The following is a 27993-nucleotide window of genomic DNA, read 5'->3' as shown; positions in this document are numbered from 1 at the left end:
CCTCCCCTTCTTGCTTGGAGGGAGGCCACACCACTTCACTACTGTTATATATTGATTTTTTCCCCTCTCAGCATGAATACATGACTCTCAGTAGGGGTTACGACTGTGCATGGGTTAGATTTAGGGCTAGATTTTAAAACTCAGATGAGAAGATCAATATATAAGCAAAAAGACTGTATATAATCAACAACAGCACACAAATCCAAACATAAAGTTGAAATTCACAGAAGACAGTTCCTAATGTTTTAAAAATGTTCTAGTCTCTGTTTTAGAGAACATGGATCAAAACTTAATATTAGAAAATGAGTGTTCTCTAGATTCAGGCTTACAGCTCTAGAAGGTAACTGCCCCCATTTTTCACAAAAAAGCTGCCACATATTGTAAAATCAATAAACAGAAGAAAACACTTCAAAACTTCAGTGTGAGATATAGCAGGATGGGAGCGTGGCAGATAATTTTCTTCCATAGAGATTTATGTATCTTAGAAAACTGTCCCTGCCCATGTAAGATGACAACCGTTACCTCATGGTTGCTTTGTTTCTGCCACTGTACTCTTAGAGCTTATATTAACACCATTACACAGGTACTAGTAAAGGCTGGTAAGCTATCATATACTTATAGAATAGTGTATCTTTGCTCACTTAGGGCATGTATATTCTATAAGCTTAAGTTGACCTATGTTCGCTTGCCTTACAGCACAGTGGTTCACGTCCATACTGACCTCCTTCTGTTGTTGTGCATCCTCTCCAGGAGCGCTTTCTCTGATTTAAGAGGGGAAAATTGGGGGGCTAAGAGACTGAGCTCTCAGCTCCATATGCAGCCCCCTGCTGGGACCCTAGCTTCCCCCCGAACTTCCAGCTTTCCACTTCCCTCCGGGAGCATGGCAGACACTTGGGCTCTTGGTTCCCTGCCAGAAGCACAGCTGCCCAGTGGTTTCTTAGCTCTGCACAGCTCCCCAGGCTTCTGGCTCCCCATCCCCCATTGGGAGTATGGCAGCCCCGTGGGCTCTTGGCTCTTCATTCCCTGCCAGGAGCATGGCAACCACCCAGGCTCTCAGTTTCCCTCTGGGAGCATAGCTGCTCCCTGGGTTCTCAGATCCATGCTGCACCTTAGGCTCCCAGCTCCCCACCCCCTGTTGGGAGCATGGCTGCACCCTGGGCTCTTAGTTCCCTGTTCTGTTGAAGCAAAGTTCCTAGGCAGCAGTCCAGCTGGAAGTATGTAACTGAGAGCCTGGAGGCAGCCCACCTGCAACCAGAAAGGACTTTCTTGTCAATTTCACAGCTCCAGCATGACAAGAATGACATCCAGCAGTCAATGTAAATAAAATAGTGTCTACATGGACCCTGTGTTGCGTTAACTACACCGACATAAGCCCAACCCTACTTGTGGAGGTGGAGTTATTATGTCATTGTAGTAGGGCACTTACATCAGTGGGAGCAAGGCCGTAGTGTGTACACTGACATAATTAGGTTGATGTAAGCTGCCTTACGATGACCTAACTGTGTAGTGTAGACAAGGAATTAGAGCAGGTCTACGCTAGAAGCTCTACAGTGCTTCAAGTCTGGTGAAGATGCCTTATGCTTACAGAGAGTGCTCTCCCATCAGCATAATTACTTTACGTCCACAAGAGGCAAAAGTTATGCAGTGTGGACAGTTCTTAGGTTGCTGTAACTTTTGCATCACTCATGACAGTGACTTTTTCATAACCCTGAGCGATGTAAATTAGATTGACTTAAGTCTTAAGTGGTAGTATAGACCTGTCCTTAGTGTATTTATATCTGTTAGCACTTTATTTCAGCAAACTGAGATAATGATGTGATTAGTCAACTCTAAGATCAAAGGGCTTGCAGTGCTGCTGAAGAGCAGCAAATTGCTGATGTTTGCAAGATAAATGGGGGGTGGGGCATTATTCCTCAGCTAGGAGAGCTAGGAGAGGGAAAGGTGGAGAGGCTAACAGAGTTTGCCTGGGAGTTTGCCTGGGGAGAGCCCATTGAGGCTTACATCTTGCAGGCTTCTCTGAGTAGTTACTACAACACCTGAGGAAGGTCTTAGAAGAAAGGTAATATGGATGGTGAGCGTTCAGCTGTTGTTACCTGCACAGGATATGCCATGTTTGTCTTTCTTCCACAGGGCAGAGGCAACTTTGTCTGTACAAAGTGCAAGCTGGTCTCCATATTGGAAGAGAAGGTACAAGGTCTGGAGAAACAACTATCAACCTGTGTTGCGTAAGAGAAACTGAAGATTTCCTGGACAGACGTCAGGATATGCTTCTACGGGCACAACATTCTGAAGAATCAGAGCAGACTGTGCAGTGGGGACAGAAGGACGGTGAAGAAGTTTGGCAGAATGTGACCACCAGAAGAAGAAAGGGGAGTGTCCATGTACCAGCAATGCAGATACAGGTAAGCAACTGTTTTCATGTTCTCTCCACAGGTACTAATGTGTAGAGTGGACTAGATGATACATCTGAGGGAAGGGAGCAGAAGGAGACTCCTCCGATTGGAAGGCATGAGATGCACTGTCTTAGGGAAGGGAATTCCACGACCACCGCTCCAAAGAGAAGGAGGCGGGTGGTGGTGGTCAGGGACTCCCTCCTCAGGGGGACTGAGTCATCTATCTGCCGCCCCAACCACGAAAACCAAGAAGTCTGCTGCTTGCCAGGCGCTAGGATTCATGATGTGACAGAGAGACTGCCGAGACTCATCAAGCCCTCGGATCGCTACCTATTCCTACTTCTCCACATGGGCACCAATGATACTGCCAAGAATGGCCTTGAGCAGATCACTGCAGACTACATGGCTCTGGGAAAAAGGATAAAGGAATTTGAGGTGCAAGTGGTGTTCTCGTCCATCCTCCCTATGTAAGGAAAAGACCCAGGTAAAGACTGTCAAATCATGGAAGTCAATGAATGGCTACTCAGGTGGTGTCAGAGAGAATTCTTTGGATTCTTTGACCATGGGATGGTGTTCCAAAAAGGAGGAGTGCGAGGCAGAGACAGGCTCCACCTAACAAAGCGATGGAAGAGCATCTTTGCAAGCAGGCTGGCTAACCTAGTGAGGAGGGCTTTAAACTAGGTTCACCAGAGGAAGGAGACCAAAGCCCTGAGGTAAGTGGGGAAGTGGGATACCAGGAGGAAGCACGAGCAGGTGAGCACAAGGGGGAGGGCTCCTCCCTCATACTGAGAAAGCAGGACGATCAGCGAGTTGTCTTAAGTGTCTGTACACAAATGCAAGAAGCCTGGAAAACAAGCAGGGAGAACTGAAAGTCCTGGCACAGTCAAGGAATTATGATGTGATTGGAATAACAGAAACTTGGTGGGATAACTCACATGACTGGAGTACTGTCATGGATGGATATAAACTGTTCAGGAAGGACAGGCAGGGCAGAAAAGGTGGGGGAGTTGCATTGTATGTAACAGAGCAGTATGATTGCTCAGAGCTCTGGTATGAACCTGCAGAAAAACCTGAGAGTCTCTGGATTAAGTTTAGAAGTGTGAGCAACAAGGATGATGTCATGGTGGGAGTCTGCTATAGACCATCACACTACAAGGATGAGGTGGAAGAGGCTTTCTTCTGGCACGTAACAGAAGTTACTTCATCACAGTCCCTGGTTCTCATGGGAGACTTCAGTCACCCTGATATCTGCTGGGAGAGCAATACAGATGTGCACAGACAATCCAAGAAGATTTTGGAAAGTGTAGGGGACAATTTTGTGGTCAAGTGCTGGAGGAACCAACTAGGGGCAGAGCTCTTCTTGACCTGCTGCTCACAAACCAGGAAGAATTAGTAGGGAAGCAAAAGTGGATGGGAACCTGGGAGGTAGTGACCATGTGATGGTCTAGTTCAGGATCCTGACACAAGGAAGGAAGGAGAGCAGCAAAATATGGACCCTGGACTTCAGAAAAGCAGACTTTGACTCCCTCAGGGAACTGATGGGCAGGATCCCCTGGGAGAATAACATGAGGGGAAAAGGAGTCCAGGAGAGCTGGCTGTATTTTAAAGAATCCTTTTTGAGGTACAGGAACAAACCATCCTGATGTGTAGAAAGAATAGTAAATATGGCAGGCTTGGCTTGGCTTAACCAAGCTTGGCTTAACAGTGAAATACGTGTTGATCTTAAACACAAAAAAGAAGCTTAGAAGAAGTGGAAGATTGGACAAATGACCATGGAGGAGTATAAAAATATTGCTCAGGAATGCAGGAGTTAAATCAGGAAGGCCAAATCACACTTGGAGTTGAAGATAGCACGAGATGTTAAGAGAAACAAGAAGGCTTTCTTCAGGTATACTACCAACAAGAAGAAAGCCAAGGAAAGTGTGGGCCCCTTACTGAATGAGGGAGGCAATCTAGTGACAGAGGATGTGGAAAAAAAAATAATGTACTCAATGCTTCTTTTGCCTCTGTCTTCTCGAACAAGGTCAGCTCCCAGATTACTGCGCTGGGCAGCACAGCATGGGGAAGAGGTGACCAGCCCTCTGTGGAGAAAGAAGTGGTTCAGAACTATTTAGAAAAGCTGGACGAGCACAAGTCCATGGGGCCGGATGCGTTGCATCTGCGATTGCTAAAGGAGTTGGTGGATGTGATTGCAGAGCCATTGGCCATTATCTTTGAGAACTCATGGCTATTGGGGGGGTCCCAAGTGACTGGAAAAAGGCTAATGTAGTGCCCATCTTTAAAAAAGGGAAGAAGGAGGATCCTGGAAACTACAGGCCATTCAGGCTCACCTCAGTCCCTGGATTGCCTTCTATGATGAGATAACTGGCTCTGTGGATGAGGGGAAAGCACTGCATGTGTTATTCCTTGACTTTAGCAAAGGTTTTGATACAGCCTCCCACAGTATTTTTGCCAGCAAGTTAAAGAAGTATGGGCTGGTGAATGGACTATAAGGTGGATAGAAAGCTGGCTAGCTCGTCGGGCTCAACGGGTAGTGATCAATGGTTCCATGTCTAGCTGGCAACCAGTACCAAGTGGAGTGCACCAAGGGTTGGTCCTGGGGCTGTTTTTTTTGTTCAGTATCTTCATTAATGATCTGGAGGATGGCGTGGATTGCACCCTCAGCAAGTTTGCAGATGACACTAAACTGGGAGGAGTGGTAGATATGCTGGAGGGTAGGGATAGGATACAGAGGGACCTAGACAAATTAGAGGATTGGGCCAAAAGAAATCTGATGAGGTTCAACAAAGACAAGTACAGAGTCCTGCACATAGGATGGAAGAATCCCATGCACGGTTACAGACTAGAGACTGAGGGACTAGGCAGCAGGTCTGCAGAAAAAGAACTAGGGGTTATGGTGGATGAGAAGCTGTATATGCGTCAACAGTGTGTCCTTGTTGCCAAGAAGGCTAACAGCATTTTGGGCTGTATAAGTAGGGGTATTGCTAGCAGATCAAGGGACATGATCGTTTCCCTCTATTCAACATTGGTGAGGCCTCATCTGGAGTACTGTGTCCAGTTTTGAGCCCCACACTACAAGAACGATGTGGAAAAACTGAAAAGCGTCCTGCGGAGGGCAACAAAAATGATTAGGGGACTGGAACACATGACTTATGAGGAGAGGCTGAGGGAACAGGGATTGTTTAGTCTGCGGAAGAGAAGAGTTAGGGGGGATTTGATAGCTGCTTTCAACTATCTGAAAGGGGGTTCCAAAGAGGATGGATCTAGACTGTTCTCAGTGGTAGCAGATGACAGAACAAGGAGTAACGGTTTCAAGTTGCAGTGGGGGAGGTTTAGGTTGGATATTAGGAAAAACTTTTTCACTAGGAGGGTGGTGAAACACTGGAATGCGTTACCTAGGGAGGTGGTGGAATCTCCTTCCTTAGAGGTTTTTAAGGTCAGGCTTGACAAAGCCCTGGCTGGGATGATTTACTTGGGGATTGGTCCTGCTTTGAGCAGGGGGTTGGACTAGACTAGCTCCTGAGGTCCCTTCCAACCCTGATATTCTTTGATTCTAGGCTATCAACTTTACCCTATCCATTCCATCTCCTCACCAAACCAGCAGCCTCATCCTAGGGCTTGTCTATACTGGCAACATTGAAGTGCTGCCATGGCAGCACTGCTGCACCAGTGCTTTAACATGGCTTGAGTAGTCGTGGCAGGGCTCTGGGAGAGAGCCTACCTAAAAAAAAACACCTCCATGAGGGGCATAGTTACCGGCGCTGGGAGGCGCACTCTTATACTGACACATTACAGCGCTGAAACTTGCAGCGCTCGGGGGGGGGTGTTTTTTCACACCCCTGAGTGAGAAAGTTGCAACGCTGTAAAGTGCCAGTGTAGACAAGCCCTTACATTTCTCCATGCATCCAGTACTGCTCTCCTTTCAGTCATCTTTAATTCATGTCAGGAGAAGATCATTAGGTTGTTTTTACAAATTCATTGTGAGTGAAGTTATTTGTGGGTGCAAAACTGTGGCCAGAAACATGGAAGCTATCTATGAAAATCCACTCTGGGTTGTGTAGACTATATATTGTTTAGCTGTTGCTAATGCATGAGCTATTGCCTTTATAAAGACATTTTGTATATGAAATACGTTTCCAAATATAGATTAAGATCCCATTTTATGTCCAAAGCCCTGTTGCACAAGGCAAACTACAAATGCATCTTTGAATTATGTGAATGTGTCTGACTCTTATTAACCCATATGTGAAAACAGTGGTGCTTGAGTTCAGTAGTTGCATGCAATGTTATCTTATTAAATCTTGTGGCTTCATGAACTAGGTAATATTGACTGCTCAGGATATCACTCTCAAAATCTTTGTAAATCCAAAAAGAGTATCTCAGAAACTGACCAATAATATGGGCAGTATTTGTTCTTCAAATGTCATACTATGCATAAAAGTAATAATAAGCTGTTTTACCCAAATTCTCACATTTCATAAGGTATAGATTTCTCTTCAGGACATATTCTGCTGAGGGAACATGTCTCTGGGCCTAATTTCAGGATATGTTCACAATGAAACTGAAGTGTGTGGTTGCAGCACATTTCAACAGTAACTGAGTTTGCTTTAATCTAGCTAGCATGGTTACCAATAGCAGCAAAACTGTGACAGCATATAAGTCTGCATGGACTGTACATGCCCGCACGGGACCCTGGGAAATTCTTCAGTTGGGTAACCCATGCTGAAGCCCATGCTGCCGCAGTTTCACTGCTATTGGTATCTGAGCTAGCTAGATTAGACCTAGGTCCATTATGTCTATATGCTCATATCACATCCCTCAATTTCCATTTTCTAAACTTACCCTGAGAATAATGGCTTAAGAAACCATTACATTACTGAGATGAATGCACTGAATATCATATATTCTTGAATTATCTACAGTGATTGTCATTCCAATTTATCCTTATATTTGTACTTGTTCAGACTCAGTATGGGAATCTGCAATCTTAAGCTGTAGTGCATTGTAAAGATGCATACAAGAGAATGTGAGGGGTCATAGAATGTACTTTTGTTGTTCTTAAAACGAGAATCAGATGCTTGCATAAAAGTGGGAGAACAATGCACCTGGAACCTCAAAAAGTATGCCTTGTATCTATATGTTTTGATACTCCACAGTCTCTGGTTCTGAGAGAAGTTCTACTGGAAGAGGACATCATGGATGATGTAGGAGAACTGGCAAGGGTTATCATAATGATAGTTGGAGAGTACTTCCTTCTTATAAGGGTGTGATCTGGGATTCAGTAAATTCTGAGGCATTGGATAAGATTAATTTAAACTGTGATTATTACCATCTAAAAACAAATATTTTCTTGTTAATATTATACTGAGAATTGTCAATAAATATTGACAATTTAAATAAGATAAAATACAAAAAAAAAAAAAACCAAAAACCAACCACCAAACAAACAAACCAACCCCTGAATGGGCTGAGCTGTCAAACTGATGAAAGATAATTTCTTAAAAATACCATTTACCCTTTTAAAGCCTTTTCTTCCCTCCTGCCCCATCAATTCTTAGCACCATCCGCACTTTTATGCTTTATTTTTCTGTCTCCTGCCCTGTTATTTCCTTTCTCCATCCCTCCACTTTCTCTCACTATAGGAAAACAATGCTCTTGTAGCTCAAATAACTTCAATATGCTGTTTTATATTGTGTTACAAAACTAACATGGGAGAAATCAAGATTCTCCCAATATAAGTAAATATTATAAATACAAATATGGTAATGATTCTTGAGACTTGAGCCATTCTGTGGAAAGAAGGTGTGAGATAAAGGGGAAAACAAGGAAAATAAGTCAAAAGTATTTTTTAAACTTGCCATGTAAACAGTTCCCCTTTCACCTGTTTCTCATCTGCATGGTAATTACTTTAAAAAAATTATTTTTCATACAAATGTACTTCTCCCTTCGTCACTAGCCTGAATAAGGGACAATGTGGAATTGCACCATTCAAGGGGGGACTTGAGCTCAGACTATTATGGGGTTCTGTCACCACTTGCCCTGTAATCTTAGGGGCTTTCATGCTGTGCATCTGTGGTTCAGTTCTCTGACATCAGGAGTTTTCCTGTGAGCACAAAGTCTCAACCTGGCTTTGGTTACTTTGAAAACATTTTAGTATAAACACCTGGCTTGGGAGCCCCTTCCTGCTTGACTGCTCACTGCCCTGCTGTGAGGTGTACTTTGGGTTGTAATACATATTATGAGCACAGTCTCTATTCTCCCCTTGGGATGTCTGGATCCTGATTGTCACAGTCACTATCGCTGAGTACCAAGTACTGAAGAGAACTGCATATGGTAATCCATAATTTAACTATGGACTCATTTCCTCCACATACCTCCAGGGAAGAAGTGTATACCCAGAAACACCTAGAGGGAACAGTTCCAGAAGGCATGGACTGCAGCTGTGGATGTTCTTTACGTGGGCCATGCGAGTGGAGGAAGACATGTCTCTTTCTGCCCTCCCACAGCAGAGCATAAGAACCAGATACAATGTGGACCACAATGATTATACAAATAAAATGCCCAGAAATAGAATTCAAAATTAAAGTTATGGATTAAAACAAACTGTTAAACTTTCCAGCAGTCTGACTGTTCAAGGTAATCCCATTTTAGTGTACCATAATACACACAGTCACATGATGTGTTTCCTTACATAAAATATATTAATTGACTTTTTTACTGTATTATGTTGGGGCCCATTTTAGCACTCCGCACTCTATGAAAAATCCATTAACTTCGTTTTGAATTTTGCCTGTGTAGGAAGTCAGCAGGGTATTAGGAGTTAACTTCTGATCACAGTGAAGCTAATGTCAAACCTCCTATTGACTTCAGTGGAAACAGGAGTTGACGTAAGTGTTTTGTGTAGTTATTGCCTAATTAAAATATTTTAAAGTGATTCTTAAATTCTGTGGGGGGAAATATTCATTGCATTTTGATTCATTAAAAATGCTTATAATTTCTTAAATGTCTATAGTGGGAACATGTTCTACAATTATACATCATTAGGGTCCTTTGAGCTCTGTAAATTTCTTATACTGCTTTGCCTCCTCACCTCAGTTTACAATAGGAAATAATGACTGAATAAAGGGATTAAATTAGGTTCTGAGGTTTAGATTTCATTTGCCAGTGATTATATTGTTCATTAGTTTAACCCCATCACCTTGATCCAAAAGCTTTACATCTACATATACAGCACTTAGCATAATGGGGTTTTGGTCCATGTCTGAGGCATTACAGTAATACAAATAATAAAATGAACGCAGGTGCCTAAAATCAAAATTTTCAAAAGTGGCTAGTGATTTTAGACACCTCCAATTTTTGTTGTAAAATGTAGGCAACAAAAATTACTAGTCACTTGTGAAAATCTTGGCTCTAAATCTATATAAAGCCAGCTAAATGAAAGTGGCCTGACTAGCCAAGATGCTGAGAACTATTAGCTTCTACAAACTTCAAAAGGTGCTGTGAGTGCTCTGAGCTTCTGAAAAGTCAGGTCACTTGGGTATTGACGCTGCAAACACACACATGCTTAACTTTAATCAATGCAGTCAATGGAACCCTAACCCTGTGCTTAAATTTAAGCATATGCCAAGTAATTGAGGGACCAAGCCTTATTAGGTGCCTAAATATGTATTTTAGAGCTTAAATTTATGCACCACAGTCTGATATTTTGGCCTGGGAGCATCCGTTTTAGATGCTGAACACTGGCAGCTCATAGTAACATAAGTTTAAATTGTAGATATTGAGCATAATTGAAAATCAGATTCCAGTTGGACACTAAAAGAACTGCAATATCCAAAATTATTAAAATGTGGTCCTATGCCTTAAAACTATCTGCTATTACACAATAAGGCTAAGTATAAAGAATAAATTAAAACAGTGATTGGAATCATGGTCAATTGCGTTTTCTAGCTTTTCTGTATCTAATAGGACTGGAAAGTAAATGAATGGACATGTCAATCTCCCTCACAATTAAGGAATCTACTTGCACTTTCCTGAGCCAATCTGAAGCAGACAAGGGAAAAATACATTGTTGTCAAGGTCTTTTTGGTAGCAAAATGGAACAGAGGCTGACTGAATTCTTTATGAGAATTTATTTATCTGAAAAGATAAATAGGGTCAGCAGTCGATTAGTGAGCTGAATGAACCCGAGAAGCCCAAAAGGGCAAATAGTGTACCATTTATCCCTTGATTTGGAATTTATTTGGTGAAATTAAAGGAGATTATGAGATGATCATATTCCTATCTGTGGTGTTTCCATTATTTTATCTGAAAATAAAACAGTCAGGAAAAGAACAACTTTTTGAAGTGAAAACAAAAAGCTAGCACATACAACTGTTGAAGAGGATTTCTCCATTGATGTTAAGCATTGAAGCATTCCCTACATAGAGAGATTTAGAGAGTGGTTTTCATTTAAAGAGAGAGAAATAATCAGGCACATTTATTTTTCAAGATCTTACTGTTCTAACAATATACAAAGTCCACCAGGTATCTAACCAATTTATATTTTATAAGACAATTTCATAATAGCCACCAAATGGTTCATTCACCTCTAGTTTTACTTGATATGTATAAAAATAAATAATGTTTGTATCTTTGGGGAAGTTTCTTTGATATTTTTCGTCTTTAAATATTTAAGTTCCACATGTGGCACAAGGGGCTGTTAACATGAATACAAATAATTAATAATACATTTCATTCTGTTAAATATTACATAACTTCCCGGACACATTTTCAAATGTGTAACACAAGGCCATTGTATTCTTATCTGGCAGCCAACACTAAACTGACAAAACTTCTCCTTATTGTGGAAAGGTAATCAAATTAGTAAATGATGGAATTTGACTTAATGAATAATCTTCTAAAAACCAAGAAAGAGATTGGAAGGAAAAGAATTGGATGACTTCTGATACGCTTTGTGGTATGCAATAGTGTTGCTTTAAGATTACTTAAATAGGCTTAACACTTTAATTGGAACTGCTTTTGTCCTCTCTAGCTTAGTATAAATTGACATAAAAGTGTGACATGAGAGAAATATAAAAAGTGAAAGCCATCAGACTTTTAGCCAAGAACCTTTGGGCAAAACATACTTATGACTGTGGTAATCAGCATCATACAAAAGTGATACACTTATTTAGAAATAAAACTTGTAACCCAAAATTGACTTTCTGGGTTCTGACTATCAGACAACACTAAAAAAATACTTCTTACAAGTGAAGGGATTTGGAAAAAAAAAAGAATAATGAACCATCATTGTTACAGGACATGTTATAGTCTTCTCTTCTCTCCTTCCAAAGGAGAATTATTCACAAAATAAAAAGTGGTACATGCTGTCTCTCTCTTAATGTTAGACATTCTGCATTCTTTTTCTTCCTGTTGATAATGGGATAATCATTGCCTCAAAGCTACAAAAGTTTTCCTGATTGAAGGAGCAACCTCAGAAAGCACTAGCCCAATTATGAAATACCATTTCCAAACATCACTGTTTTGACCTAGATTTGACCCCAGAAAGCTAGGCACAGAAGCTAAAGACTAAGCATAGCTAATCAGCAATGCAGCTGCATTTATTTTGTAGTACTGCCCAGACATCACTGCACTAGAGATGTAGCAGGCTGGAAATGTGGAGAGAACATGAAGAAAATCCAAATTAAACAATGCCATCATCAACACATAAGTAACTGTGATCATTTAAGATTCTTCAGCCATGCCATAAGTAATGCACACAGGCTCCTAGAATACCACAATTATAAGATGTCAGGAACTTCTTTGAGAGCTGACTCAGGTCCCAGGATCTTTTCTATCTAGCCATACATCCATTGGGCTATCTGAGCACAAATCTGCTCATAAAAGTCTCACAACATTGAAAAAATACAAATAGTAACATATTTTGGCTTCTATTTTAGCCTTTTAATGTGTTGTGAAGCAGAACAATTGGTGAGGCAATAGGAGAAACACTTGTAGAGTGAAAAGAGGAGAGGAAAAATTTAAAAAAGGAGAAAGGTTGGGAAACATTTTAAAAAATAAATAAAAGAATAATTAGATCAACAAATAAATTTCATAGAACCAGAGAAATGTGTGTCTGGAAGGGACAACAATCAGTCATCAAATCCAACCCCCAGCATTCTGGCAGGACAAAGTTAACGTAGACCATCCCCGACAAGAGTTTGTCCAACGTATTTTTAAAAACTTCCAATGATGGGGATTCCACAACCTCCTCTGGAAGCTATTCCACAGTTTAACTACCCTTAGAGTTAGAAATTTTTTGCTAATATCTAACCTAAATCTCCCGTGCTGCAGATTAAACCCATTACTACCTTTCCTACTTTCAGAGGACAGGAGAACAATTGATCACTGTCCTCTGTTTAACAGCTGTTAAGATATTTTAAGACTGATATAAGGTTCCCCCTCAGTCTTCTTGTGTCAGGACTAAACATGCCCAGTTTTTTTTAACCTTTCCTAACAGGGCAGGTTTTCTAAATCTTTTATAATTTTAGTTGCTGTCCTCTGAACTGTTTCCAATTTGTCCACATCTTTTCTAAAATGTGGAGATCAGAATTAGACACAATACTCCAGCTGAGACCTCACCACTGCTGACTAGAGTGGGGACAGTTACCTCCCATGTCCGATTCATGACACTCCTGTTAATACACCCTATGGTGATATTAGTCTTTTTCACAGCTTGTTTATTTCTCTCATCTGTGGAAGCATAGTAGTCATTTTTGTGTTAGGCCAGAGTCCTGTATTAGATAGGCTAACCTTACTGGTAATAACGCAAGATTTGTGGAAGCGGGGCTGGTGCTAGGCAGCTGGGAAAAATTGTCTAAGATGTTCTTATTTGACCTTGCTTTGATAAAATTGGAATGTATACTGTAGCAGAATTGAATTGAGAAAAATAAGATAGTAGGTAGGAATGTGTATAAATAACCTGCAGCTGTGATCATTGTTGTCTGTAGCAAAAAGGTATGAAGGCTTGCCTCAATTGTTTATCTTTGGAGTCCTACCTGCAGTAAGGGGATCCCTGCTCGCGTGTGTAGTTCCCCTCATTGCAATTGCTTGAGAATAAACTGTCTCTGATCTGTTACAACCAAACTGAGAATGAAGACTCTATTTTCTTCAACAAGTCTTTACTTAACTTCATCTTGTTCAATTCAGACCAATTCTCCAACTTGAGAAAGTTGTTTTGAATTCTGATCCTGTCCTCCAAAGTGTTTGCAACCACTTCCATCTTGGTGTCATTTTCAGATTTTATAAACATACTCTCCACTCCATTATCCAACTCATGAATGAAAATATTGAATAATACTAGACCCAGAACTGACCCCTGAGAGACCCAACTAGATACTGCCTCCCAGTTTGACAGAGAACCATTGATAACTACTTTTTGAGTGTGGTCTTTCAATTAGTTGTGAACTCACCTCATAGTAAGTTCATCAAGACCAGGGGTTTCAAACACAGGGCCCGCGGGCCACATGTGGCCCATGGAGTTATTTCCTGTGGCCTGCCATAGGCGCCTACTCCACCAGCAGCCAAGCTCCCCTCACCCCCCGCCTCCCCTCCTCCCCCGTGTGTGATGTGTCACCGCTCCTCCACCTCCTTCCAGTGCGTCTTGCCACCAAACAGCTGTTTGGCAGTGCTTAGAACATTCCAGGAGGGAGGGTGAAGGAGTGGGGATGTGGCACACTCAGGGGAGGAGGCGGAGAAAAGGCAGGGCCAGGGCGGGGCCTTTGGGAAAGACATTGGAATGGGGGCAGGGAAGGGGTGGGAAGAGACAGAACAGGGGGCGGGGCCTCACGGAAGGGGTGGAGTGGGGGCAGGGCTGGGGTCAGAGTTGGGGGCTTTAACCAAAGTAATTCTAAAAGTAAATGCATGTTTTGTCATTTGAGTGAGGTGCATTACTGAGTGTTTATATTTCATTAAAACCCCTCTTTGCATTACAGTTTTTAAAAAGTTAATACATTGACTTTTAATAGCATACTATATTACTCTTCATTTTTTTCATTTTTGACTATACTTTAGTATCATTGTAGGAAAAGGTTTCATTGATGCTGCCCTCGGGCCAATGTACTAGTGACCCTTGTGATGATTTGAGTTTGAGATCCCTGATCTAGACCATATTTCCCTAATTTACTTATGAGAATATCAGGTGAAACTGTGTCAGAAGCCTTACTAATATAAAGATCCATCATATCTACTGCTTCCCAGCAGCCACTAGGCCAGTAACCCTATCAAAGAAGGAAATGAGGGTAGTTTGTAGTGATTTGTAGCAATATAATTATGTAATGTATTTTTTTTTTCATTTTGAAAACTCAAATGCAGTGTAATTTTATAGGACTAAAAATTGTTTATATACAAACTGTATACTTTTAAAAATATTAATAATATTTATCACTTCTCTTTAAGTTCTGGGCAGGCATTAGCTAATTAAGCCATTTTTTTTAAATAGTATCTCAAAGCACTAAGGCTCAACTCTAGAAAGGAACTTAGGCACCTAAACCAGAGATTTAGGTACCACTGCAACTCACAAAACCCCTACTCAGCTGCCACCTAACCCTGTAGGCACCTAAACTTACTCAGGATCTACATTTTCACTGTAATAGTTCCCTGGGTACCAAAGAGCATACCTGACTCCACACAAAGTGGCCTGGAGGAAGGAAGTGGTGGTAACAATCTCCCTTTTAAGCTTTAGCCCAGTGTTTAGTGTACTCCCTTAGGATATGGGAGACTCTGATTCAGTTCTCCTCTCTACCTGATAAGAATGACTGCACTGCACCTTTAAGCGGGTGCGTATTTGGCTGGCTGGCCAATGAAGGGAACAGTGCTTTATGGCTGGGGGAGATGAAAACTGCTGCAGGTCAGGGGGACAGCGTGGTTCCTCACTCATCCCCTGGGAATGCAGGATTTAAGAGGGGGCAGCTATGAGCCTGACACCTTCCTTTTTCAGGGACTAAGGCTGAAGCAAGAGGGCTCCAGGGTGGGGAGGGAGGAGCGGAGACATCCATCCCCCCAGCTCAGTCCCAGAATAGAGAAGCAGGAGCTTGCAGCAAGTCTCAGCATGGCTCCAGGGGGACACAGAACAGTGAGAATGGGGAGGGGAAGGGGGAGGATTAATTCTCCCTTTCCCCCGGTTCAGGAGGGGCGAGGCAGGCATAGCAGAGTGAATTCACAAAGGGAAGGGGAGTTGAGTAACAAGGCGCCTTGGAGCCAGATTCTGTCCCCAGGCATAGAGATAAGGAGAAGAAGGAGAGGGAGTGTGACCGCCTCTCATAGCAGGTGTGTGGTGCATAGATGTTTAGGGAACAGGGGTTCAGGCTTTTCCTGCTGTGGACAGGAGAAAACAGGAGAATTTTGCTTCTTCCTCCCAGTTAGTGTCTCCGGGACAGGGAGCTTGGGAGGAATCAGACCCTGCACAGGTCAGATGGAGTGCAGTTATTTGGGCCAGGGGTGAGCCAAGGGCAGGATCCTTGCACCAAGGGCAAGGGGCTGGAGAAGCCTGGGATAGTGCCTTTGATTATCAAAGGTAGTGTATCAAGCTTGGGGAACGGGGGCTCCAGGTGAAGCACTCACCTAGGCAAGTTAGCTGGCTGTGTTTGCTGATGGGACAGTCTGAGGGGATTTGATACAAATAATCAGGGTTACTGTGTCTGAGGTTGTTACCACAGCTTTGCAGGCCATACAAGATGTAATGGTTTGCCCAGATCTAGGACATTCCACTCAGGTGATTACAGGAGAAAAGGGGGACACTGAGGGCACGGATGAGTTAAATCAAAAACAGATAAAGGTTCCTAATTGCAGGGGTGTTTGGATCTGCTTTGAGCAGAGACTCCTGGAAGTGACTCAGGGTCCCATACCAAATGATGTGGCAAAGGTAGGCATTGTGGTCACTCGTGGTTCCTCTTAGGCTTTACAGGGAAAAAACTGGGGTGGGGACATGATGGGGTATCAGATGGGCTGGGCAGAAACTGTCTCAGCTCATCTGGTGGGGGCACACCCCAGTAATCAGATGCATGGTATTGCACAGCCACTAAAGGCTAACTTCAAGTTCTTCCAACGGCCGGGCACATCCATGGGAGAGGTGTCTTGATAAGGCTGCCTTCCTTAGCTAGGCTTGTGTTACAACAGAAGCTTACCTAGAGAGAAGCCCGGCCTTGTTAGATATATAAATTTAATCAGGTGGGCATACAATACATTCAAGGGCATGCATTTAATCCTAGCAGTTGTTTTTTGCAGCATCTGTACTTTCAGGCATGCTTTCAAAACACATTTTGGGTCCCATATAGCACATTCCTGCCACAATGGTGTGGGCAGGGGCCAGCAGGATGCAGGCTAGAACAAATGCCACTTGTAGGTAGGCCCTGTATGAACTGGGCATGGATGACAGAATTCAAGCCGGTGCAAGAGGTGAGCTTCAAGCAGTGGAACGGGCTAAAGCCTCCTGTGAGACTACCCCAGCACAGCTGATGGGTCAAATTTGTGGGCTGGGTTTAATGTGGGTTCTTATCTCCTTTATGTAAAATAATAATTAAAGTCAGGTTGGGGGTTGGCCATGTGGTTAAGACAATAATTCCACGAGGAGGAATTCAGGGCTACAGTGGCAGGGCAAACCAACCAATTGCCTGTGGACACTTGTGCGTTTTCCCCCAAGGCTTGGCCCCCGGAAAGGCTCCAGGGAATTTACATTGCTTCATAACCTCTCTGGGGTTTACAATGGCATAGCAGATGCCTTGTATCATTGTCAGGTCCACAGATTTCCGGAGCTGGCACCAGGAGCCAGCTAGGAACCAAGGCAGATGCCACCAGTGCTATGGAACCTTGGTGTAGAATGGTTGTAAGTGAGATGCAGAGATCAGTTGCTCATTGCAATCACAGAGCTGTGAGAGAAGTTTCAATGATTTCATGCAATTTCAGGATCAGGAAGGCCAGTCAACAATATGGCCCATTACAGAGGAGCAGGTGCTGCGGTACATGCTGTCGCTGGCAACCCATCAACTGGCATCCTCTACAATCTCGAATCACCTTTCTGCCATTACATTTGTCAGTAGGCTAAATGGTTATCCTGATCCTTGCAGTGTTTTTTTTTTACTTTGAAGGTTTTTGGCCAGGTGGTCGCATACTGGTGGCCCCGGTGTGGATTCCCATTGTCCCATCACAGTTTACATTCTCAGGGATTTTGTCCAGATCCTTGGCACCATATGTCATAATGCACAGGAGGTGGCCTTGTTCAGGGCAGCAATCATTTTTTGGTGCTTTCAGGATCAGTGAGCCAATACCTGGGTCCGGTAGGGACTCTACAGGAAGGGCTTTGCAATTGCGGGATATACAATGGCATGAACATTCAGTGATATTACACTTGCTAAGGTCAAAGACAGATCAAGTTGGCCGGGGTGAATCTTTTATCCTCTGGGAGGGTGGTGAGCCTGGGGTCTGCCCCATTTAGGCTTTGAAGGCCTACAGGGTGATATGGATGAGGGGGGAAGGGCCCCTTTTTTATCCACAGTGACGGGAGTCCTTTCACAGCATATCAATTTGTTACCATGTTGAGAGGGGGGCTGATGAAGTTGGAGCTGCCAGCCCATGAATTTGGTTCCCACCCATTGAGAATCGGATTGGGGCGGCAGCAGCAACGGCAGCAGCACAGCTAGGTCTGGGAGCAAAGGCAATCCAGGCAATCGGGCATTGGCATTCAGATGCGTACCGACCGTAAGTAAGACTTCAGGCAGTAAATCAGCATTAAATTGTTAGGTTTCAGAGGAACAGCCGTGTTAGTCTGTATTCGCAAAAAGAAAAGGAGTACTTGTGGCACCTTAGAGACTAACCAATTTATTTGAGCATGAGCTTTCGTGAGCTACAGCTCACTTCATCAGATGTTTACCGTGGAAACTGCAGCAGACTTTATACACACAGAAATCATGAAACAATACCTCCTCCCACCCCACTGTCCTGCTGGTAATAGCTTATCTAAAGTGATCAACAGGTGGGCCATTTCCAGCACAAATCCAGGTTTTCTCACCCTCCACCCCCCCACACAAATTCACTCATTACAGATGTTGGACTTACGTGCTGTCCTGTTTTTAACTGATATAAAAGATGGAATTAGGAGATGTCTAGGAACCCAACTGGGTTGGGGGAGGAGGCAGCCAAGCTAATTGCTGGCGCCTCCTTGTGGCGGATGTCCAGTGCAGGTTCTCCCTAGGAAAGCTGTACAGCGACCGGATAAATGTCTTGGAAAAGGACTTAAAAAGAGATGTTCATTAAAGGAGTGAACAGGAGACGGTTGGGGACTCCTATGATTGGTATTGCAGGGAACCAAACTCCCCCCAACCCATTCTTCTTTCCCACCTTAACCCTCCTACAAGGATTGCTGGAGGGATCTGGAGGGAAAAAGAGGGGGGAGCTGGTAAAAGCCGCCCCCCCAGTAATTATGGAAAAAAACATGTGGTTACCTCCACTGTACAGTTTTATCTGCCGGGTAGTCCCAGACATCTAATAATAAAGTTGTGGCCTTATTAAACGCATGTCAAATATCTCCTGTCCTTCTTTCAGTATAGCCAGACAAGGGATTTGAACAGCAACCTTCCACCAGAATACAGAATAACTCTAATGTGAGGCTCTCTCAGTCTTTCTTGTTGAAGCTGCTCCATCTTGTATTAAGTAATTAGATAATTAAAAATTAATTGGGCTAGAGAAAGTTTAAGAATGACTCTATAGCTAGTGATTACACATCCCCAGGGCATACAGCAACTCAGTGGCAGAACCATCATTAGAATTTAGATTTTGCTGGATCCCATTCCCATGCTTGCCTCACTCAGTCTTTCTAGTTAATATATAATGGGTCAAATCCTGCCCAGTATACTCCTGCAAGTAGTCCCACTGACCTCCATGATATTGCTCTTGTGAGTGAGAGCAAACTTTAGCCCAGTATCACAGAGACACTTCAGAGCATGCAATAGTGCTCATTATTATACTACCAAACTCTCAGGATCAAATTGAATTGCTTAATTATATTATACTAGTACATTTTGCTGTTGTTAGTGACACAACTGCTATTTCATTAGACCCCATTTCAAATTGATAAATTTGATTAAGAAGCCTATACGAATACTCAAAATTCTCATTTACTTAATCTATTTTAAATTAGTGGCACACACTTAAAAACAGGGAGGAGAAAGTGCAAAGTATTCCATCCTGATTATTTTCTCCCTCCTCACTGCTTAGAGCCTGTTGTCTACTCAGCCTGTTTCTCTGAACTATTTTATCCATTACACATCCAAATAATATTCAAATACTGTAGTTTTCCTCATGCTCACTTGAGGCTTGTCATGAGTTATATATCAAAAGCAAAATTATTGCTATAACGAGCAGGCGCACTAGAAAAAGGAGACGGCACAAATAATTATTTTCCCTCTTTCACCAATCAGACCTACCTGGAATAAGGGGCAGATAATTTAGTTGTAGGCACTGAGGAATAGAGCTGGGAGAATAATGGATTTTTTAGTTTACTGGAAATTCTGAAAAATCATGAAAAAAAAATTGAACATTTTTTTTTATTTTGGCAAATTGAACATTGAAAAAAATAATTTCTAGTTAAACTGAATATTTTGTTTCCATTTTGACTATTTTAATTTTTGTATTCATTTTTTAAAAAAATATAACATTAAAGGAAATTTTGAAACCAAAAGTGATTTCACTGAGTAGTCAAAACATTTCATTTTGAAAACATCAGAACACAACATTCAGATTTTTTTTTCTCAAGTGAAACAGTTCAGCAAAAGCAGCAGGAGTTCACAACGTGCTTTGGTGTCTCTGAACCTGAATTTTTCTCCGAAAAAAGTTTCAGTCAAAAAATATTGCTCAGCGCTACTGGGCAGTCCAAGGACACAAGGACACTGGCAAGGCTGTGAGGATAGTGTTCTACTACCTGCCAAGGATAACATTGGTGGGAGAACAGGCCGCACATTTTTGCAGCTCCAGCAAGAGAGGCCTGTCCTGGCACCCAAAATGTCACTGGAATTAGTATTGTCTACACATAACACCTCCTGGCAACACCACTCAGGTGGTACATACCTTCCCTGTCTCCAGTGTACTGCAGCTTTTGAAGAGGTAAACTGAAGATGCTCAACCAGTCGAAAGACATTATAAGAACTTTTTTCGAAACCAAATTATGGACACATGGTAATTGCTGATTTGTGTCCAATACTGTCAATGGGGCAAACTGATCCTATTACTGAATACTTTCTGTTTATTAATGCTTTGGCATTTCATGACATTGGAATTATGAGGATGTTTGGCTTAATCAATTTCACTTTAAGGAAGCCCAGATTAACATTTTCTTCCATCTCTTTTCTAACCCCTTCCCTGATATCAGCCAGCAATCTCTGTCTACCATATTGTACCAAGTATAGGGACCAAAGATAGGAACATCTGTAATTTCCATTGATTTCAATTACTGGCCTTAGTAAAATGAGCAGTAATTTGGCCAATAATCTGTGATTTGTAGCAAGACTTCTTCCCTAGCCTCCCTCTCACACACCATGTCTGACTGTTTTGTAAGCTTCCTTAGGAATGTATGTCTTAAAGTGATGACAAAAATTATGTTTCATAACATTTGAAGTGCCTTTCCCATGCACCTTCTGAGACATTCCCTTCCCACAGACTGTAGGAGGGCCTCAGGAGAGAAGACAAGCAACCATTCAATTTAAGAAATGTGCAGGAGGTGGGATCTTCCATGTTCTATCATCCTCTGTAATTTTACAAGGCACACAGAAGTGGAGAGAGTGCTCCTGCATGCTTTGTAAGAAAATATGTTTTGTTGGGGGCAGATTTTCCTGTATGTCTTTCAATTATATGATTGCCTCCCACAAATTGTCGCAGTGGAAGCTTCTGTACCTGTCAGGTTAAGATCAGAGAATATGTTGTGATATCTTAGGGAGTAGAGCTTCTTTCTGAAACAAAAGATGAAGAATATGAAGCATCCAAATGCACTAACAGTGCTTTTAGTAAACCAATTATTGGTTATTATTTATTATTTGTATTCCAGCGGCATCCACAATGATTGGACATTGGCCACATACAGAGGAAGTCACAGTCCCTTTCCCAAGGAACTCACAGTCTATGGAGATAAACATGATAAGAAGAGTAGAAGAAAGGGATACCATCAACATGTGTATATATTGTATTTGTTAATTTATATTAGATAATACATGTCAGTTATACATGGCAGCCTCTCACACGGTCCGTTATAAATTTCCACATTCTTATAGGCATTGCAATCCAAGTGTTTCTTGGGGAGGGATTTGAAGAAAAGTGTTTGCCCATACAGATGAAACCAGGAAAAGTGTGATATGTGTAAAAGGCAATGTGAAAAAATTGAGAGTGGTTGTGTAAGAAGTATAGTCAAGGCTATCATTATTGCCTGAGCAGAGGTGAGCAGGGTGACACGAGATGAGACAAAAGTGATCAGTTGTGGGAGGGCACAGTTGGGAATGGCTTTGGTGGTGAAGTCACATGAGGTTTGAACTTGATGTGATGGAAAAAAGGGAGTTAGTGGAGGGATCTGAGTGGGGGGGATAACAGGGTCAGAATCATGAGCAGGGAAGATGATCCTAGCCACTATTTTGAATATATGTCAGGAGTAGGGGAAATAAACAAGAATATCTTGAAGTGATGCTAAGTGATGGTGTCAAGGTTCCTTCCCCACTCTGAAATCTAGGGTACAGATGTGGGGACCTGCATGAAAACCTCCTAAGCTTACTTTTACCAGCTTAGGTTAAAACTTCCCCAAGGTACAAACTATTTTACCCTTGGACTTCCACTGCCACCACCAAACTTTATCTGGGTTCCTGCGAAAACATAGTTTGGACACGTCTTTCCCCCCAAAATCCTCCCAACCCTTGTACCCCACTTCCTGGGGAAAGTTTGGTAAAAATCCTCACCAATTTGCAGAGGTGACCACAGACCCAAACCCTTAGATCTTAGAACAATGAAAAAACATTCAGTTTCCTTACAAGAAGACTTTTAATAGAAATAAAAAAATCACCTCTGTAAAATCAGGATGGTAGATACCTTACAGGGTAATTAGATTCAAAACATAGAGAATCCCTCTAGGCAAAACCTTAAGTTACAAAAAAGACACACAGACAGGAATATTCATTCTATACAGCACAGCCATTTTCCCAGCCATTTAAAGAAATCATAATCTAACACATACCTAGCTAGATTACTTATTAAGTTCTAAGACTCCATTCCTGTTCTGTCCCCGGCAAAAGCAGCATACAGACAGACACAGACCCTTTGTTTCTCTCCCTCCTCCCAGCTTTTGAAAGTATCTTGTCTCCTCATTGGTCATTTTGGTCAGGTGCCAGCGAGGTTACCTTTAGCTTCTTAACCCTTTACAGGTGAGAGGATTTTTCCTCCGGCCAGGAGGGATTTTAAAGGGGTTGACCCTTCCCTTTATATTTATGACACGCCCCCCAAATCTCAGCTAGGGTGAAACGCTGGCTGGGATTTCTTCCTGGAGCTCTAGGAAAACAGAGTTAATAAGACACATGCACCTCTAAATATACTACTAAGTACATAAAGACTAATAATATTTTCCACATCTCAAGGATGATTTTAACCAGTTGATTCTGGGAAACTTTCACGGGAGAGTTCATCAACCACTTTGTTAGAAGCTCCTGAGATGTGTTGGATGTCGAAATCAAAATCTTGGAGATCTAAACTCCACCGAATCAGTTTTTTGTTATTTCCCATGGCGGTATGAAGCCACTGTAGCGCAGCATGGTCGGTTTGCAGGTGGAAACGCCGCACCCAAACATATTGGTGTAGCTTTTCTAGGGCGTAGACAATGGCATAACATTCTTTTTCACTGACTGTCCAGTTGCTTTCCCTCTCAGACAGTTTTTTGCTGAGAAGTACTACAGGGTGGAATTCTTGATCAGGTCCTTTCTGCATTAAAACTGCTCCCACACCACGCTCAGACACATCTGTGGTTATTAGGAACGGTGTGTCAAAGTCTGGGGCCCTTAGTACAGGGTCAGACATGAGTGTCACTTTAAGCTGGTTAAAGGCATTCTGACACTTTTCGGTCCACTGAACGGCATTTGGCTGTTTCTTTTTGGTTAGGTCTGTCAGTGGGGCGGCGATTTGGCTGTATTGCGGTACAAATCGTCTGTAATAACCGGCCAAGCCTAAGAAGGATTGAACCTGTTTCTTTGACTTTGGGACAGGCCACTTTTGGATAGCATCCACTTTGGCCTGTAGGGGGCTGATGGTTCCTTGACCCACCTGGTGTCCAAGGTAAGTCACTCTGTTTAGGCCTATTTGACACTTCTTAGCCTTAACAGTTAGTCCTGCTTCCCTTATGCGCTCAAGGACTTTTTGTAGATGTTCCAGGTGGTCTGCCCAGGAATCTGAAAATATGGCCGCATCGCCAAGGTAGGCGACTACATATTCTCCTAATCCTGCTAGGAGACCATCTACAAGTTTTTGGAAGGTGACGGGTGCATTTCGCAGCCCAAAAGGGAGTACATTAAATTCATACAGCCCGACATATGTGGTGAAGGCTGACCTTTCCTTGGCGGATTCATCTAGCGGTACCTGCCAGTACCCCTTGGTTAAGTCCAAGGTAGAGATGAATTGGGCCCGTCCCAGTTTCTCTAATAGTTTATCTGTGCATGGCATTGGATAGTTGTCTGGGCGAGTTACAGCATTTAGCTTACGATAGTCCACGCAAAAATGTATCTCCCCATCTGATTTGGGAACTAGAACCACTAGAGATGCCCACTCACTTCCAGAGAGGCGGATTACACCCATCTGTAACATATCCTGGATCTCCCGTTCTATAGCAATTTTAGCTTGAGGAGACACCCGGAAATGTCGGACTTTAATTGGGTGAGCAGTACCTGTGTCAATGGAGTGATATGCCTGTTCAGTCGGTCCTGGGGTTGCTGAGAATGTCAGCGCATAGCTAGTGCACAGCTCCTTGATCTGCTGTCGCTGCATACACCCAAGGGTCATGGAGAGTTTCACCTCTTCCACACCACCAGCACTTTTCCCTTCATAGTAGACGCCTTCAGGCTACTCAGCGTCGTCTCCTCCCTGGGCTGTAAACTGACAAACCTTTAATTCTCTGGAATAAACGGGCTTTAGAGAATTAATATGGTACACCTTAGGCTTTCAGTTGGAGGTGGGGAATTCTATGAGATAATTAATGGCTCCTAGGCGCTCCTGGATCGTGAATGGCCCTTCCCACGATGCTTCCATTTTATGGGCCTGGAGCGCCTTTAAGACAATGACCTGGTCCCCTACTTTGAAAGAGTGCTCTCTGGCATGTTTATCATACCAGGCTTTTTGCTCTTTTTGAGCATCTTATAGGTTTTCTTTAGCAAGGGCTAAAGATGTTCTGAGGGTGTTTTGTAGGTTGGTTACAAAGTCCAGAATGTTAGTTCCTGGAGAAGGTGTAAATCCCTCCCATTGCTGCTTCACCAACTGTAATGACCCCTTAACCTCACGGCCATATACAAGTTCAAATGGGGAAAACCCTAAACTGGGATGTGGTACAGCTCGGTAGGCAAAGAGCAACTGCTGCAACATTAGGTCCCAATCATTGGAGTGCTCATTTACGAATTTACGTATCATGGCCCCCAAAGTTCCATTAAACTTCTCCACCATGCCATTTGTTTGATGGTGGTAAGGAGTGGCAACCAAGTGATTTACCCCATGAGCTTCTCAGAGGTTTTCCATAGTTCCTACCAGGAAATTAGTCCCTGCATCTGTGAGGATGTCGGAGGGCCAACCTACCCTGGCAAAAATGTCTGCTAGTGCCTGGCACACACTTTTAGCCCTGATGTTGCTTAGAGCTACTGCTTCCGGCTATCGGGTGGCAAAATCCATGAAAGTCAGTATGTACTGCTTTTCGCTGGGTGCTTTTTTTTCGGAAAAGGACCCAGAATATCCACAGCTACTCGTTGAAATGGAACTTCAATGATGGGGAGTGGCTGGAGAGGGGCTTTGACCTGGCATTGGGGTTTTCCCACTCTTTGGCACACTTCACAGGACCGGACATAGGTAGAAACATCCTTGCCCATTCCCTCCCAGTGGAATGACCCCCCCAAATGGTCTTTGGTCCTGTTCACCCCAGCATGGCCACTAGGATGATTGTGGGCTAAGCTCAAGAGCTTGGCTCGGTATTTAGTTGGAACTACCAACTGTCTCTGAGGATGCCAGTCTTCCTGGTGTCCACCAGAAGGAGTTTTGTTGTATAAAAGTCCTTTTTTCTACAACAAACCTGAATCGATTAGAGGAGCTGAGAGGCGGTAGGTTGCTCCGTGCTGCCATCCAAACTCTCTGGAGGCTTTCATCTGCTTCCTATTTCATCCCTGCTTCCTGGGAATGAAAGAGTCCTGGACCTATTGGTGGGCTACTCCAATGCAAAGGATACTCTCGTGTGAGGATACTTTCTACTAGGAGATATCAAAGGTACATTGAATACATTAATTAATTTTGACTTGTTAATGCACCTATCCAAGCTGTAAGTGCCTGCACAAATATTAAAAATACAAGAGGACCAAATACCCTTCATACAAAAACGGTCTAATACCCAAAGCTGCTTCATAACATCACTCATCTCTTTCACAAATAATCCAGTTATTTTTTTTCCAAATTCTGTCATAAATGAAGTGCTTCACAGTTTGCCATGCAAAACCCTCTACCCTACCCTCCCAGGAAAGCCCCCACATATAGGTGACCCTTTCAATGCATCCTGAAAGTTAACAAGTCCAACCTCTGCTGCACCAAGTTGGGCAACTGAGTTCCACAATCGTGGACCCCTCATAGAGAATATCTTGCCACCAGCCCTCTTTTAAAACATAGGGTTGATATCTTGAGCATATCTGCTGTGGTATAATGTGAGGAAAGAGGCTCCCAGGTAACCAGAGCCCAAACTATTTAGGACCCTGACGGAGGTGGGTGATCTATCTTGCCAGCCAGACATCTGTTAAGGCAGGATAAGAGTCATCGCAGCAAGGAAGAGTCCATTTAACCACCTTCTGAGGAATTTTGAATGCATGAGGCAAGATGAGAGAAGGTCATTGGACTTCCCCGCAATAAGACACCAGTTGATGGAGTAGCCCAGGGAAAGGGAGGAGGAGAAGGGTAAATAATAGGGTAGAAATAGAGATCTTGTTCTACATAAAACCCCCTGGAATCATAGAAAACTTGTTTCTATTCTGATTTTCAAGTAAGTCAAACATTCTGAAGGTGTGTTTTGTTTGTTTTGTGTTGTTTTTGTTTTGTTTTGTTTTGTTCCATGGCAAATGCTATGGAATTATGATTCATTACAAAAAGTTCACACATACCTATTTTTAATATTTAGCAAGGAGTGTGTAGTACATTTACAGGAGTTCTTCTATAAGTAATTTTGTTCATTCAAATATCTTTGATTTATTTTAGATTTTTCTTGTTGGAAAGCAGATGCACTATTCAACATATTCATCTTCTAAATTCAGTATAAAATTTTTAAAGATCATTAAGACTCCAGTTAAATTGACAAAGCTACTAGATGACTAACATTTGGGATCCTAGTATTTCTTCTAAAAAAGTAGTCTCTAAAATGAGCACAGATATACAGCTGTTCTGCTTAGTCTTATAAGGCCAAATCCTTGGGTTGAAAAGGGTATAATTCAGGAAAGATTTGTGTATTGTCTACTTGGTATTTTATATTTTAACTAATTAAAAGCTATTCTCTCAGATTTTCAAAAATATGAGGCTAAAGTTAGGCTCTTAAATCCATATTTAGGTACCTAAATAAGGGCTAGATTATGATGCTTTTACTCATAGGATTCCACAAGGAGACCATTGCCTTCAGTGGGACTACTTGTAGAGTAAGCTACTATTCAAAATGAGTAAGGGGATCACTATCAGCATTAGTAGACTGATTTTCAAAGGTTCCGAGTAATCAGCCACTTCCATTCACCTCACTGAGGTCTGTTGGATGTTCAGCACTTTTGAAAATCAGGTCTATTATTTAGGTTCCTAAATCTAAATTTATGAGTCTAACTTAAGAATGTTTATATACCCACTTGTTTTTGAATATTTTGGGCATGATCAATAATGTGTTCAGATGGGAAACAGAATAGGTACCAGAAAGTAAGGAATAATTCATCATATTGAGGAGACAATGTCTTTGGATTCTTTGTGTTAAAATGGTACTTTCATTATTATTATTATGACCATCATTTCAAATGTCCCATTTGAAGCCAGGCATCTGCATGAGTTAGAATTAAGTTCTTTGATGAATAACGTATATTTGAGGAACAAAGAAGCAATAAAACAGTCTAACAATACTTGTACTACTATAGAGTCTACAACTTTGGCTTCAACGATCCAAAGGCCACTCTTATTAGGCCCAAAGGTATGCCAGTTTCTGACAGAAAATGGCAAAAATGCAGTATATTTTTAGTGCATGTTCTTTTAGCATACCTCCAGTTGCAAAAACAACAACAACAAAACTTTTATCTATGTCTGTACATTCTTTTATCTAGACAGGAAGAATGAGGATATATTGGATAAA

This window comes from Lepidochelys kempii, chromosome 1 (assembly GCF_965140285.1).
Source record: "Lepidochelys kempii isolate rLepKem1 chromosome 1, rLepKem1.hap1, whole genome shotgun sequence".
Classification (NCBI taxonomy): Eukaryota; Metazoa; Chordata; order Testudines; family Cheloniidae; genus Lepidochelys; species Lepidochelys kempii.
Note: the sequence above shows the minus strand (reverse complement) of the source record.